The 15,824-nt window shown below is 39.3% G+C and overlaps 2 protein-coding genes across 2 annotated transcripts in view; both read right to left on the reverse strand.

The window, feature by feature from the left end:
* The window catches only part of LOC110055743 (uncharacterized), a 183,676-nt gene extending 169,909 nt beyond the window's left edge, over positions 1-13,767 (reverse strand). Inside the window, exon 1 of the mRNA XM_089298993.1 lies at positions 13,179-13,767. The gene's annotated coding sequence lies outside the window, so the exon portion shown is untranslated. The remainder of the gene's footprint in view (positions 1-13,178) is intronic.
* LOC110069672 (uncharacterized) overlaps positions 1-15,824 on the reverse strand; it is a 146,075-nt gene that overhangs the window by 7,975 nt on the left and 122,276 nt on the right. The window lies entirely within an intron of this gene.

Here is a 15,824-nt window from a genome sequence, read left to right on the forward strand (position 1 = left end):
CGGCTTCTGAGAAAGTTGTGAACTTCTTCATTTGTGAGGAGTGTTGACTTTCTCATTTCGTTGCTTTCGGAGTGAGTTGGGGACTGAAGTAGTTCTGCATCGGACAGTTCGCCTGGATGGTAGAATCACTCTCAAAATGTTTACTTTCATCACTCATTTTGAAGAGAACAAACTTTTGCAGCAAAAAAAAAAAAAAAATGTTTTTTTGTCATTCACTCGCATCGTTTTTGCTGTACGCGTTTCTAGTAGGGCCGTACGCGTTTTTCCGGCCCTATCACTTTAACGCGTACGGCCCTCATTCGGGGCCTTTTTCCTATGGTTTTCCAAGGAAATTGCGCGCGGGGCCGTACGAGTCATATGATAAAAGACTTTACTTTCAATTCTCAAACACATTAATAATTCATCAGGTTTAAACAAAGGAAATCATGACCGTGACGGTGTTTGGATATCTGATCTTTATTAGCATAGATTTTTACGATTTTATTTCTCCGTTTTCTCCTTACTTTTAGTTTGGACTGAGAAGACATATCAAACACTCAAAACAGTGTTTGACCACATTTCCAAGCACCTCGAAGTTCGTCAAAAACACTGCGCGTCGTATTTTTAACTTTCTTCTCGGTGTTTGGAAATGTGGTCAAACACGGTCTTTCGTGTTTAATATATTACTTCACACCTATTTAACTGCAAAAATTGATGAAGATATATTTTTTTCCTTGCTCAGTCAAGTCTTATGAATTGAATTGAAGTGTCTGACAGATTTTTAAAATCAGTGCTTAAAATAAACTTAACTTATATGTGCTTCAAATCGATCAAATTGGCCATTTTGAGCCGCAGAGTCGACCTCTGAAACAACTAAGGCAGATTTACGCTTATCTGGATCTTGACTCGATCCTATTTTCATGCATTCGTTTATATTTCCCTAACATATTAGCCTGTAGAACAGGCGTAATTTTTTCGTGTATTTTAGGCGAAGAGGGGCGAAAGCGCGGCGAGTCGCGCGCGAGGGGAAGAGCGCGAAAAAAATAACGCCTGTACGCACATCATTGTTCAAGCTGTTCCGGCGGTCAAATATGAACGCGAATACCCAATTGGTTACTTTACATCACGTGATCCTCGAATGTTTTTCAAATACAACATGGCGATCGTATCATCTTGTTCTGTGGATGAAGCTATTCGAGAAGCCCTTCGTTTATTTCCTAACGTACCTCTTTCCTTGCTGCCCTTTAACCCATTGACACCTGCAAGAAATTGCCTGCGACCCACTCCTAATTCCCAGGCGTTTTTTTGGAATATCCCAGAGCGAGAGGAAGCACAAAAATAGATCATATGCGCAGTATTAAACCACGGACACAAAATCAGATTTTAAGACGTCGTTTATTTATAGTTGAATAAATGAAGGGCCAAGATATTAAAAATATCAACAAAAAGAACTCAACTTGATGTGAAAAACTAATGTTAAAGAAAACAAGAACAAGTATTTTTTCTTTGCCGCGCGACAAAAGCCGAGAAAATTGAATTTGCAAAAATGAGTTAATTATTGACTTCGGAGGACAAAACGAAACCGAATAAAACAGAATTTCCATTCTTTTACCATAACAAATAACACTTGACAAGACATCGGAAAATAAAAGCGAAAGAAACAAATAAAAACCAATTTAAAAAGAAGAAACGAGATAATTTCCTCGCGCGCGATGAAATAATACCGTGCAGTGAAAATAAAAAAGACGAGAAAAACAAGCCAATTTTTTTTTGAGATAAATCAAATTTAGACTGTGTTAAATTAGTGCTCACTTGGCTCTTTTCTCAGGAGTTCTGTAATAGCTTAATAACAATCAAAACAATGTATTTGAACGAAGCGAATAAACTAAACAAACAAACAAATAAACCGCGGAGGTTGTCGTAAATTAATTATTCAGAAATCCAGCATGAAAAAATATTGTTCACTTTTAAAACCTAAAATTCCCAAATAAAGGCAACCAAATGAAGGAATCTTGACAAGAAGTTCAGTAACAACGAATTTTCATTCAAGACTTAGATGAAACAAAGACACCTATCTAAAAGCAAAAAAAGAAAAAAAAAATGTTCAAAATTTCGCAGACGTGCGTCGCTGCGTGAACCGCATGTTCGAATAACTTCTTCACGCTAAAGCGAGAGCTCGAGTTTTTACCGACGACTTTTGCAGTCATTTTATCGGTTGTGGCCTTACCAATCGTTTCAGAAGTTGAATTCAACGTCCGAAGTAATACATATAATACCATTTTTGCAAGCTGCTTTAAATCCGCGATCTGTTATCAAAACTCACTTGAAAGAGCATCCGGATCGTCATGTTTTCGCGGTGGTTGCAGGAAGGAAAAATTCTTCACCAGAAAGGTTTGAGCACTCTGTACACCTTGATATTCCATTCTGTGGCCACCTAAACATTGATTTGTGTTTTTCCTTTCCATTTAAAGTCCCAAAGAGGTAATTTCTCCATTTTAGGGATGAAAACGAGCCCTTAGAAGTATGTAGATTTGGCCCCATGATTGCAACTGTTTATGTAACGCGGTGATTGACTGATCATTTAGGGTGTGTCTGGGGGCAGAACAGCTTGAACAATGGCATGCGTACAGGCGTTATTTTTTTCGCGCTTTTCCCCTCGTGCGCGACTCGCGCTTCGCGCTCGCCTCGCTTTCGCCTCTCTTCGCCTAAAATACGAAAAAACATTACGCCTGTTCTGCAGGCTACTAACATATAATCAGTCACACCGCTTGTATTAAAATGCTGCACTATGCAAAATGAAATTTATCTTAAATCATTTCTCCTTGATCACACTAAGTATCGTTAACCCATGGACGCCTGCATGAAATTGCCCGCGACCCACCCCTAATTCCCTGGCGTTTTTCTTTTCTTTTTTTTTTTTAATATTTTGGAGCGAGCGTAAGCACAAAAATAAACCATATGCACCACAAGATCAGGTTTCAAGACATCGTTTATTCAAAGTTGAATAACTGAAGGGCCAAAATATTAAAAAATATCAACAAAAAGAACACAACCTGATAAGTAAAACTGATAAGAAAACAAGAAATTACATTATTTCTTTACCGCGCGACAAAATGTCCTACTGAAGCCAAGAAAAATGAGTTAATTATTGATTTCGGAGGACAAAACGAAATCGAATACAACAGAATTTTCACTCTTTTACTACAACAGAGAACATTTAATAAAACACCGGAAAATAAAAGGGAAAGCCACATCTAAAGACGAATTTAAAAACAAGAAGTCAGATATTTCTTCACCACGCGACGAACTAATACTGCGCAGCAAAATAAAGATGAAAGTTGTAAATCAAAAGACGACAAAAACAAGCCAATTATTTTGAGGTAACATTACATTACATACATTAGGCCATCTTCGCTCCTGATGGGGAGCTTAGGGCGTCAACCATGGACCTCTACCTGACTCTACTTTTGATTTTGAGATAAATCGTACTTCAACTGTGTTAAATTAGTGCCCACTTAGTTCTTTTCTCAGGAGTCCTGTGGTAGCGGAATAAGACTCGAATAAACTGCGGAAGCCTCCGTAAAATAAATATGCAGAAATTGAGCGCGCAAAAATACTGTTCACTTTTAAAACCTAAAATTCCCAAATGAAGGCAACCCAGTGAAAGAAACGTGACAGGAAGTTCAATAGCAATAAAATTTCATTCAAGATAAGGCAAAAAAACCTATCTCAAAGCAAAAAAGTGTTCAAAATTTTACAGACGTGCTTCTCTGCGGATCGTCGATAAAACCAGGAACATGGAACTTCCCGGAACATCCCAGAACATCGAATAATTATGATAATTATGAGAAAAATATGGAAAGTTAAACTTTCAAAAGTTAAATTAACCAAAGGTAAAATGGTATCAGCTCGGAAAATAAGAAAAAACAAAACAAAACAAAAACATAGCGGAAAAAAAAAAACAAAACGAAACAAAACAAACAAACAAACAAACAAAAAAACAAAAACAAAAAAACAAAAACAAAAAGAAAAGAAAAGAAAGAAAATGAAAATGACTGTAATGAGTGAAGGCTCACAACTGAGAAGACTAATCCATTCCTTCCAGTCGTTCGCCACCATGTTAATCACGTGACTGTCCCTTATTTCAGATTTCGTTATTCATAGAAAACCAAGGTGGTGGTGTTCGAACTCTTTAATCAGACCAAAAAATATGGGTATACGAGTGTGATTTCTTTTTTCAATTCATTACGTCAGTTCAAAGATATGCGTATACACGATTCCTCATGAAGAAATAGTTTCTCCATGAGAAAGAAATAGAAACTCTTCGGCATTGAGTTTCTTGTCTAAACTAGTTCGGACTGCTCGAGTTCTGATGACAGTGTAAACAAATACAAACAAACAATTTGAAGACATTTGGCGACGCGCTGTCTTGCAGGGTCGCTGGTTAAAACTTTATTGTCTCAAAAAATATTTGTCACAAGTGTTTGTGATCTGAAATTGAATTCTAAGTGTCGCCAACAGTTCAAATGCCTTTCCTGAGAAATGTTTTGTCCAGTGCAAGTTAACACTTAATTAATTAAAAACACTTTTACCGAAGGCTGTATTCTATTCATCGCTAGTCTATTTATCTGACATTCGATCAAACTTAGTTTTCTATCGAGCAAACGCCACCAGAGTAGACCAAGCATTTGAAGTATGCGCATGAACGCACTGCTCTGATCTTTGATTACTACTACTTTATTAATTAATAATACACTTGCTTGTTACTCGGGCTTCCGGAGAGGCCGAGTCTGCACTTGGCTGGTCATAGTGCCAGGCGTTCCTAGCGGAGGGCGCGAAAACTGGGGATGATAATTACAACACGAAGTGGCAAAACTATAGATTACCTGGCATTTATCGTCCGAATCGTCCATGCTTGTGTTGAAAAATAGAGTGCTGTAAAGCCACGTGACGCAATTGGCGGGAAAGAAGAGGAGCCTGCACTCATAATGGTCAGTTGAAAGAATACCCAACGCTCCCTATCCCTCCCCTACCGGCTCCCCTACCGGCTCCCCTGCCCCCCCCCCCCCCCCCAAATATCTCTTCATATTTTGAGCTGATACCAGTTTAGTTTTGAAAATTTAACTTTACATATTTTTCTCATAATTATTATAATTATTCGATGTTCCGGGATGTTCCGGAATGTTCCATGTTCCCGATTTTATCGGCGGCCAAGCGAAAGCTTGAGTTTCTGCCGACGACTTTTGCAATCACTGCTATCGGCCGTGGCTAAACCAATCGCTCTTAAAGTTGAATTCAATTTCAAAGTAAATGTAATACTGCACACTACTATTTTTGTTTTCTTAAGTCCAGGAAGCTGCTTTAAATACGCGATCTGTATTAAAAACTCACTTGAAAGTGCACCGATCGTTAAATGTTTTCGCGGCGGTTGAAAGAAGGAGAAATTCTTCACCGGAGAGGTGCACACCTTGATCTTCCATACTAAGGCCACCTAAATATTAGGTATTTTAGGTTTACGCATTCGTAGCTCGGCTTTGTACGCCTACTGGCGCGCAGAGACTGTTATGACACATTCGTATCGAGTAGCGGATCGGCGAGAAAGAAAAAGAGAAAGACAGGTAATACCGTCGTTTGTACTTTTGATAATGCGACCAAACATCGATTCATTTTTCAAGTAAGTTTCTCTTTTAATCTGTTGGTCGCCAACTGGAGACTTTCGTCAAAATTTTAGTCGCCAAATACTCTTTTACTCGCCATGGCGAACAAAATGTTCGCAGCTTGGAGCGCTGACTTTGATGAAAATAATTTTATAACACAGCCTTAGCAAAGCGCGCGTTCTGATTGGCTAATACGTTCGAGATGTTTGCCCGTGGGTTGCACACTGACGTCAGTTTGTTTATTTGTACTTTTTCACGGCAATTTCTGACATCGATGTTGACACTTTGTAAAACTTAATTCCATTTCTTCTCCTGAGATATGTAAAAATCTAATAATCCTTCCGGAAATGAGGAATCTTATTCCTGTGCGCTACCAATTATTCCGAGCTTAATTTTTTTGCCGGGCCTCCACCTAAGAAATTTGCGAATTTAAGCGAACATGAGTTGAACCATCTGGTTGAGCAAAGGCACTCGGATACGGACCAAAAACAACAGACTGGTCTGTATCAACCTTTCGAGGTTAGTATTGCATTGCGGGAATTTTAGAGAGAATTTTCTAGAGATTTGACGACAATAAAATTCAGCACAAGCTTTCTTTGTAAAACTTTTCTTGCATCGAATGCCATTTCACTGTTTGTGAAGTCTTACATACGAAATCCACCTGTTCCAAAAACGCTAAAGGTAATAGTTTTTTTTGAGCTTTAATAAAGGAAGTTTTATCAAACATTGGTAGCCTTTGATGAATTATTTCAGTTCCTGGGTTTTAGTCTTGCTCGAACGCTCGTCGCGTCGCTCGATCGTGAATTGAACTCTTGAAGAAACAGCCACTTGAAGGAAAGACTGCATCGTGCACAAAAATAAGCTTGCATTTCTGACATTTTCCTTTAGGCCTCAGTCTTCTGTTCATTCACGTTTATTTTACCAAATAACGAAAGTCACAGAAATCATTTTTAAAAGCCATTCGTGTGTTCAAGTTCAGCCTTAGACGTGGAACTCATCAAATTTAAAACGAAGTGGAAAGGAAAACGTAACGCACAAACCTGCTATTGAATAAGAGCATCTAGAAAAGCTCAAAGCCAGGGTGATTGTTCGCTTTCTTTTCCACTCTCGCTTTTAAGAAATGTCTGGTTTCATATTGTTTTTTTCTTTTGCTGAAGTGGCCGTGAAGGACAGAGAACTCAACCACCAAAAGCTTCAACCATGTGCAGTCTGTTTTCAATTCTTCGGAAAACTGATCCAAATTTAAGCTATTTTTGAGAAACCCTTTTACCGACTGCAATTTTCGTTTGTTGTCAGCTTGATATTTAGGTTAACTGAGCAGTTTGAAATTGTTTGTCTGCCAGAGAAACTATTAACTCGCCGCGATCCTAGAACAATTTTGATGTGTCGCTTTGTCAGGTTTTTGAATGAACATTTTTGCGCGGTTTATCGCGCTGTTGACTTTATGTAAGCCGGACGAGATTCAATATCTCAAAGGTCTCAATGTTATAAAAGAAATGGTAAACATGCAGTGTGCAACTATCGAGTTAGGGATGCACTTAGGAGGTTTGCTAAGCACTCAAGAAGCTAGAGTCGCACTCGGCTATCGCCTCGTACGACCCTTACGCTTCTTTCGTGCTTAGCAACCTCCCGCGTCCATCCATAACTCGACAGTTGCACGCTGCACGCTTACCATTTCTTAAGTCCGCAGACATTATCAGTTCCCAGAAGCAAACAGTTCTCTTAGAGCAAAGCTCAAGGAAAACCGTGGACATTGAGGAGCAAATAATGCCAAGCACATATATCATTACATATTTTAAAGGCTACTGCGTTCATCATCCCTCAAATATTTTATGCAACACTCATGATCTTTTAAAAATCGAAGAATATTACTCAGATTTTTCCCAATTTTAGCCGGGGCATATTCAGTCACGTGATACGTTTAGACCAATTACGTGTGAGCGAAAGTAATTTGATGGACTATAGACGGCTATTTTCACTGTTCTTCTGTCAGTTTACTGAGTTTGAGATTAAAATTTCCAAATCTGCAGTAATAGTAAACACGTGCTATTAAAGGAATCAGAAACTATTCAGAAGTTATGATCTGATTGGTCATGTTATATTAGAGGGATTTTCAATTGAGTGTCGTAAAACCAAAACCAAACCAATTACTCACCAATTAAACTACTCAGCCAATCTCAAACCGCAGTAAAACCAAAACCAAAACCAAAACCAAAACCAAAGTATTTGCCTGATTACTTTCGACACTCAATTAAAAACCACTCTAATGTCATATTAGAAAAACTTTAGGTAAACTTTAAGGAATAGAATGGCAAGATTCACCCCTTAATTAATTTACAAGGCGTTCTTGTCTGTTTCTGTTTAGAAAAATGCGGACAAGAAATGGTTGACAAGATGGACTTGTCCAGTGAAGATGCATTGATTAATTTCGTCAACGCTTTATGTCAAAATGTGTCTTCCGTGGAAAGCATGGGGATTCAGTTGACATTGACCCCGAACAAGACAGTTTAACCACTTTGATGAGAAAGAATTGAAAAACACTGTATTCGATTCCACTTATAATGCAAGAATGAGAAGGTGCAAGCAGCAGAAAAGGAGAACTGCCAAACCATTAGGAGTTCCATGCAACGGACTGTGCCACATAGAAAAGATGCTTATACTAGTTGACTGTAGAATGAAATTTTGTATGATGTTTGCCATATCTTTCCCAAAACTTTGCGGATAACCTCCCTATTGTCCAGGCCTCGTCTAGAGAATTTAAGGAACTGAGAATTTAGCCATAGTACTTAAATGTTTCATAAATGTGCTTTGTGCCGTGGAACGTTTGTTGATTTTTGTTTTCACTATACACAGAACTATTTTTCCGCTATGATCACTCGCATTACATTTAGCTAATTTGAAATCAATCCTGTAAGCTTGCTTTTTGACACCCGAAGCCGTATAAGGCACTCGAAGCAAAAAAAGTGAAGATTGTGATTCCTCGAAGCCTGGCCAAGGGCTCTTCATGTTTTAGTACAGTGGTTAAGTTATTGAGTGTTGTTGAAGCCAATGTCTACTAATTTTATTCACATTTTGCATTTTACTCCACACACAATGATCTCCCCGGGCCGCCTTTCCGTCAGCATTTGTAAATAGTTTGGTACAAAAATTTTATTAAAGCTGATATATTCCTTCAAAACTCGTCAAGCATAAAACAAGAGTACAGATATAATTGCATCTTTCGTACACAGAGCTACAAAGCTAGTGTAGCAAGCAGAAAAGGCGTTTAAGATGTGGATCGCGCGAAACGCGATATATGGTCGCGAAGCGCGAACGAGGAACGCGAGCGAGAAGTCTGGGGGAGACTCGAGAGCGCGCAACGCGCAGAGCATCTTTGGCAGACTTTTGGTCCGCGTCACCGGCATCTTCGACCACGTCTTTAGTAGACCTTTGACTTGAATCGCAGACAAGTTTGATTACACTTTTGACCCGCCTTTGACAGCAATCAAAGGTGTATTAAAGGGTCACCTTTAACGGGCAAATCAAAGGCGTTCACAGGTGAGTAAAAACGGCCTTTACCGGCTTTGATTTAGGTGGCAAAAGTGTATTCAAAGATCTTTGATGCGCGTCAAAGATCATCAAAAGCGTGCAAAGGTGGCCTTTAAAAAACTTTTGACCACACATTTGATGCGCGGTAAAGGCGATTTTTCGAGCTGTGATGAGAAGAAACACACACCTTGGTAATTCGCCAGAAATCCATAATAAGTTCCTCGGCTTTTAGATGTAAACCTCAGGTAAAGTTGGCCAGATGAACTTGTAATTGAAGCAGGGAGAGATGATCCACTAAATCTACCAATCACAGGAGAAGACGAGGATCCGCCGTCGTATATTGTTAAGAAATTAGTGGACGTGGTTCTAAATTGAACGAAAACAAGCTGCAGCGTCACATTTGAAGATATGTTCCAGTGGCAATCCCTGTTATATGTATGGTGGCCCTGAGCTGACAGTATTATACCACTTGTGCTTGTCACCCGCACCAATGACTTTGTACAGGAACTTGTCGCCGTCAATACTGGTGCTGTTAAAACAGTAGCAAATAATAAAGTTATTTACTCCAAACATGTACGGCTGCAAAGTGCAGATAACAACATGACAATGAAATATATCGATTATTGACCAAGCGTGACGCCCAGATGAAGGGCAATTGGCCAAACCTATTCATTCAACGGCATAAAAACACAGAAATAAATAAATAAATAGATAAATAAATAAATAAATAAATAAATAAAAATTAAAGAACAGGGTCAAGGCCACTTATTAATATATAACAACAAGTCTTAAGCAATGTTTGTCTCTGCAGTATATCCCTGAATAACTATTTTCGAGTATTGAGAGAAAAAATAAACAAAACCACCAACAAAAAGAAACAAACAAGCAAAACAATAACAACATAATACAAATGTTGTAAGCGGCTTTATTGGCTCGAAAACAATGAGACTTTCAGTTAATGATGTTACAGTCAATGATCAGGCCAGCTTTAGCTTAACGTTATTTGAAATTACATTCTCTTTAAAGCTCATCGTAACAGTTCTTTTTGCTGTTTACAACGTAAGCACCTGTTAAATTTAAATTCAATCATGTCTTCACAAAGGTGGTGGAGCGTTTTGAAACATGGGGGGCTCATTGTTAAGCTAAGTCCATACCTCAACTCGTATTTTCAAAATGTCTTTTGGGTTACATGATTCGTTTGCACAAAAAAAGCTTCGTTGCGATGTCTACAATGTGCCCGCAACAAACTTGTGACAATGCAGGGGAAGGCAGTTGTTGAGACGATATTGCTTCATGGTGCCTCTAGGGTTTTAGGCTTCGTAGGGCCGAAAATGTGCGCTCGGAAGTCACCGATGCCACAGGTCGTGTCAAATGCAATCTTAACATTTTGTGGACTCTCTCGTAGTAGCGTTCTTGTTAAGAGCTTCGTAAATGGTTCTTATATTTGTAACCTGACGTACGTGCAGCGTAGTTTTTAGTGCGTCATTTACGAGGTAAAGCTAGCGGCCAAGCCTGACAAGTCACTGCTGTCTCAGAGTTTAGAGAATATAGGCCGGAGCTGTTCAGAAAGTCCTAGAAATATTATTTCGCCGAGTGCGAGCACGATGTTGCGATTTGTGAGAAGATCACGAAGAGGAATATTATTTTGGTCAAACCAATTTTATGCTGCGCAAACAATATTTTCGGGACCGAAACGTGGGGGGCTGAATTTTCGTTACTCCCCGAATTATCGTTTGGAGGGGCTAAAGCCCTCCTGACTCCCCCCCCCCCCCCCCTCCACCGGCCTGCTCCACTGCGTATGCTTCATATCTTTCTCAGTAGTTCAATTATACAATCTTTCATATGTTTAATTGTATCTTCACTAGCTACGGGTATATTTCGAATTCACAACGTGACCAGTTCTATCCCAGTTGGCTTGATAGCTCAGTTGGCAAAGCCCTGCAACGGTATCGCAGAGGTCATGGGTTCGAATCCCTTTCAAGCCTGCGTGTTTTTTCAGGCTTAAATTTCACAGCTGCTTAAGTTGTGAATATACAATTGCTATTCTCGCTGCATAATTAATTAGCTCACTGTAAAACATGCTACCATTCCTTCACATTCTATCGCCTTTACTGGTAGCGTCGGTAATACTTCGCGCCGTTTGCAGTTTTTTTTTTTAAATCAAGTGAGTGTACGAGCGGCACTGCGAGCGTAACACGTGAGTGGCGAGTAGCGAGGCGTCGGAAGACGAGCGAAAAGAGAGACTGCAATGGTTTCATACAACATTTCTGATGCTCTTTGACAGGTCGTGTCAATCACCTCTGCCCATATTTTTGAATATGATACTCTGGTGTCTAATTTTTTTTCCCGCGAATCGATTGAAGCTGTATCCGATAAGATGTAATGAATGGTTCAACACCAGAGAAACTTGCATTGCTCAGGGCGAAAAACTGAAATTCCCATCAGCCGTCAGTAACTGATATTTGTCGTTGTGCAAGTGTCCGTATAAGTGTTCGTTTTTTTTAGTATGGGTTTGAACAATTAATGTAGAAACAATAAAAAAAAAAACATTGTAAGTAAACGCGCTATATATTAATTAGTGTTATTGTACTGTAATCAATGTATTGGAAGTAGTGTAAGTTTTTTTTTTTTTAAGTAAGTATAGCGTAAGTATATTTGTAAGTATAAACAGAGGTGCTGTAAGTAGTGTGAGTGTAAATCCTGTAAATAAAATTGAATTGCAAAAAAAAAAAAAAAAAAAAGTGTTCGTATAAGATTCTCTATCGAAAACCACCGTTAAGGTGGCTGAACACAGTTTATGATACCTGAGTTTCATCCACCTTTTTCTCTAAAACCCTTGATCCCTCGGTCGTCAAAAATGGCAACAAGCAATTTAACAACACAGACTTTGGTGTTTTGATGGTAAAGCTGACGTATGAGCCGTTGCCATGGCAACATGAATAAATATAAACAGGCCTTTAAAATCGGTTTTGTTTATTTGTACAAAATCTAGTCATTAGATTTTCTTTATAATTTGCATGCAACAAACTTTTAACGATTCCTACAAGTTAACACCATTTTGCTAATAATTTAACAGAGAGATCTTTAATTATCCCTTGTTGAAGGTTCACTGGAATATCTAGAATTTCCTTTGTTAAAGTTCAATTATTAACCGCGCGGCCATGGGCCGAGCGCGGTTCATGGTTTACCCGTGGTTTTTTTTTTTTCGACTTCGGTGCGAGCAGACCCAAGCTTCCACTCGGCCAAATTTTGAGTCACGCAGCCTGTGATGTTTACTCGCCAAAAGCTGTTGAAACAATAAATCTCATCTTTCGCGGGAATAAATTAAAACCCAGCGCTCGTCAAAAATTATATTTTTTCACCAGAAATTTAGCTCGGAACATATACATATTTATATTTGTTTGAATCGTCGATGAAATGACCTTTTCCGGATATTTTTTCCTTCGGGGTCAACCGAAACCTCAGATTACAAAATCACGCCGAACCCACATGTTGCAAAAAAATCTCTTCAAAACCCTGACTTCGAAGCGATATAACACTTCAGCGTTAATAGCTACCACACATCGGCAGGCGGTAAATCTATTCCTTAACAATCCAGCTTTATCGTGTTAAAATTTCAGCGAAATCGAACAAAACCAGAATTAATTAGAATTTTTTTGTGACCTCACTTCCCAGACTTGTCCTAACAAAGGAAGCAACGGTCGCCCATAGCAACCGAAAAACACGAACATAACAAAGCCGACGTTTCGGCCAAAAAACTCCACAATTATCGCCTGAGAGTTTAAACTTGAATGGGAACATCTTTCTTGAACCTTTTTCAACTGATTTAGATGAAAGACTGGCCTCGGCGGGCTACAAAAACGACAAAGAGAAAAAACAGAACAAGACAGCAGAACAAGCCGATAATATTTCATCGCGTGGCTTTCGACACGAAAACGAAAATATAGCTTACATCTGGATAAATTCAGCCTTAGAAGCCAGCAACCGGTCCCAAATTACTTTCTGTATCCTTACAAATGTCCTGATTTCCATCTCCGAAAGATTTTGCCCCAATTTTGAGCAAATAAACATTTCGCCGGCGGCGACCGCCATTACGGTGGCTTGCATACTAAATTAGCTAACTTAACAAAATTCTCCCGAGGGGGGGGATACGACAAATTTGGTGAGAATCAAAAGTAACGCCAATTTTCTGTCACGTTTTCAATCTGTGGTCACTGGAGTGACCAAAATCGATACATCGGTCGGGATAGGGTTTTTTTATGACTTGTGTGACTACTTTGCTAGCCCTTTACTCGTGGAAAACACCAATTAAATTTAATCATGACTTTTAAGAAAGAAAGCTGTTGTTAATAGTGTTATTATTGTGTCGTTGATATCGTTCATGCCCATACATATCCCGAAGAAAGTTCTAGATTAAGACCATTAAGTCATCGGAGATTTGTCAAAGGCTACCACTGATGGTGCAATAATACAGTTTGTGTTGACCAAGTGATGTGATGTCTACAGTAAGAAAAGAATCATCAATGACTGCTTTGGAATGTGCACTGCGTTCCGACGGTAGTGCTAAGCGAACAGTTAAATTTTAAAAGCGCGGTTACAAGATCTAACAGATCTTCTTGTTTTCAATAGTCCAGTTTCTTATTACCTAACGTATTTTCGTACCAGATTTCGTGAAATTCTAATGAGTGGTTCTCGAGAAATAGGCGTATTTCCGAGAGAGCAATTTTTCATGCAATCGCAATTTTTTGACTTACTACGCATGCGCTGCATTCAACTGGATTCTTTCGGTAACAAAGAAAAAGCTGAGAATTGTTGGGTTCTTGGCATCGTTACCTCTTCTAACATATCTTTGTAATAAAAGACTAAAGCCATCAACACACTGCGTTCAATTATAGAGAAAAATAGCACAGATAGTGCGGGTGTTGAGTAAATAAAATGATCGCTCTATTGACGGCATGTCTGTCTTGGCAATCCTTGTGCGAGCGCTGAATTGCAGCAGCAAAAGCGCGCGCGAAAACTGTGTTCGGCCACCTTAAGGAACCTCACGGAGGGACAAAGATAAACATGATATCCGAGATAAGAGGAATCAGTGATAGCTTACGGCAATTCTACGTTTCAATATAACCTGGAACTAGAAACTGCAAAACTCTATAATAATGCACTTTCTTCATTTGTGATTTACACTCAAAACAAAAAATACGACACACTAATTTTGTTGACTTCACTTGCGTTTAAAAAACCTGAAATAAGTGCCAATTTGTTTTTGTTCAGGTAAGGTGGAGTATTTTTGTTACATTGCTCAAGTCGATCTCCTCAAGCTATTGTTTATTTCACGTATCGCAAAAAAGTCAAAAGAGAAATTCCTAGAGATTTTTCAGCTTATCGCCGTTTTCATCAAAATAGGAAAAAATCGACTTTTTTTCGCTTCTTCTGTTCGGTGTCCTTGATTGACATCTGTCAAAAATGGCGCGAAACTCAGATTAGAATCATCGAATTCAGCTGGTCTTGACTTCTGTAGCACTGAAGATGGCAAACTGCAAGATGAATGGTCACAAATGAAAATAAATCAAAGTGGCTATGAGCCACTCAACTTGGAAAATGGATCGTCTGTAAACAGTGAAAATTTTAATGCCACTGACTTGAGGTTTTAATCTGTAGGTTAAATTTAAGTTAAAGCCCACTGGCAAAACGCAACGGTAAGAGAATACACGAGGAGATGTAACACCGTCGAAAACATTCATGAGGTTATCAGTGATCCTCGTCCGAGACAATTATATGGCTAGCATAGCAAGTATAATAGGATTCTCATTTTCATTCCTATTTTTTTCGTTTTTTATTTTCCCAGGCAATATCAGTGATTTTTTCTTCCTTTGTTACTTCTTGAGAGATCTTAGAATAAGGATAAGGATAAGGATAAGGATAAGGATAAGGATAAGGATAAGGATAAGGATAAGGATAAGGATAAGGATAAGGATAAGGATAAGGATAAGGGTAAGGGTAAGGGTAAGGGTAAGGGTAAGGGTAAGGGTAAGGGTAAGGGTAAGGGTAAGGGTAAGGGTAAGGGTAAGGGTAAGGGTAAGGGTAAGGGTAAGGGTAAGGGTAAGGGTAAGGGTAAGGGTAAGGGTAAGGGTAAGGGTAAGGGTAAGGGTAAGGGTAAGGGTAAGGGTAAGGGTAAGGGTAAGGGTAAGGGTAAGGGTAAGGGTAAGGGTAAGGGTAAGGGTAAGGGTAAGGGTAAGGGTAAGGGTAAGGGTAAGGGTAAGGGTAAGGGTAAGGGTAAGGGTAAGGGTAAGGGTAAGGGTAAGGGTAAGGGTAAGGGTAAGGGTAAGGGTAAGGGTAAGGGTAAGGGTAAGGGTAAGGGTAAGGGTAAGGGTAAGGGTAAGGGTAAGGGTAAGGGTAAGGGTAAGGGTAAGGGTAAGGGTAAGGGTAAGGGTAAGGGTAAGGGTAAGGGTAAGGGTAAGGGTAAGGGTAAGGGTAAGGGTAAGGGTAAGGGTAAGGGTAAGGGTAAGGGTAAGGGTAAGGGTAAGGGTAAGGGTAAGGGTAAGGGTAAGGGTAAGGGTAAGGGTAAGGGTAAGGGTAAGGGTAAGGGTAAGGGTAAGGGTAAGGGTAAGGGTAAGGGTAAGGGTAAGGGTAAGGGTAAGGGTAAGGGTAAGGGTAAGGGTA

The sequence above is a fragment of the Orbicella faveolata genome, unplaced genomic scaffold (assembly GCF_042242905.1).
Source record: "Orbicella faveolata isolate gen_17 unplaced genomic scaffold, um_ofav_v1 contig_34, whole genome shotgun sequence".
Lineage (NCBI taxonomy): Eukaryota > Metazoa > Cnidaria > Anthozoa > Scleractinia > Merulinidae > Orbicella > Orbicella faveolata.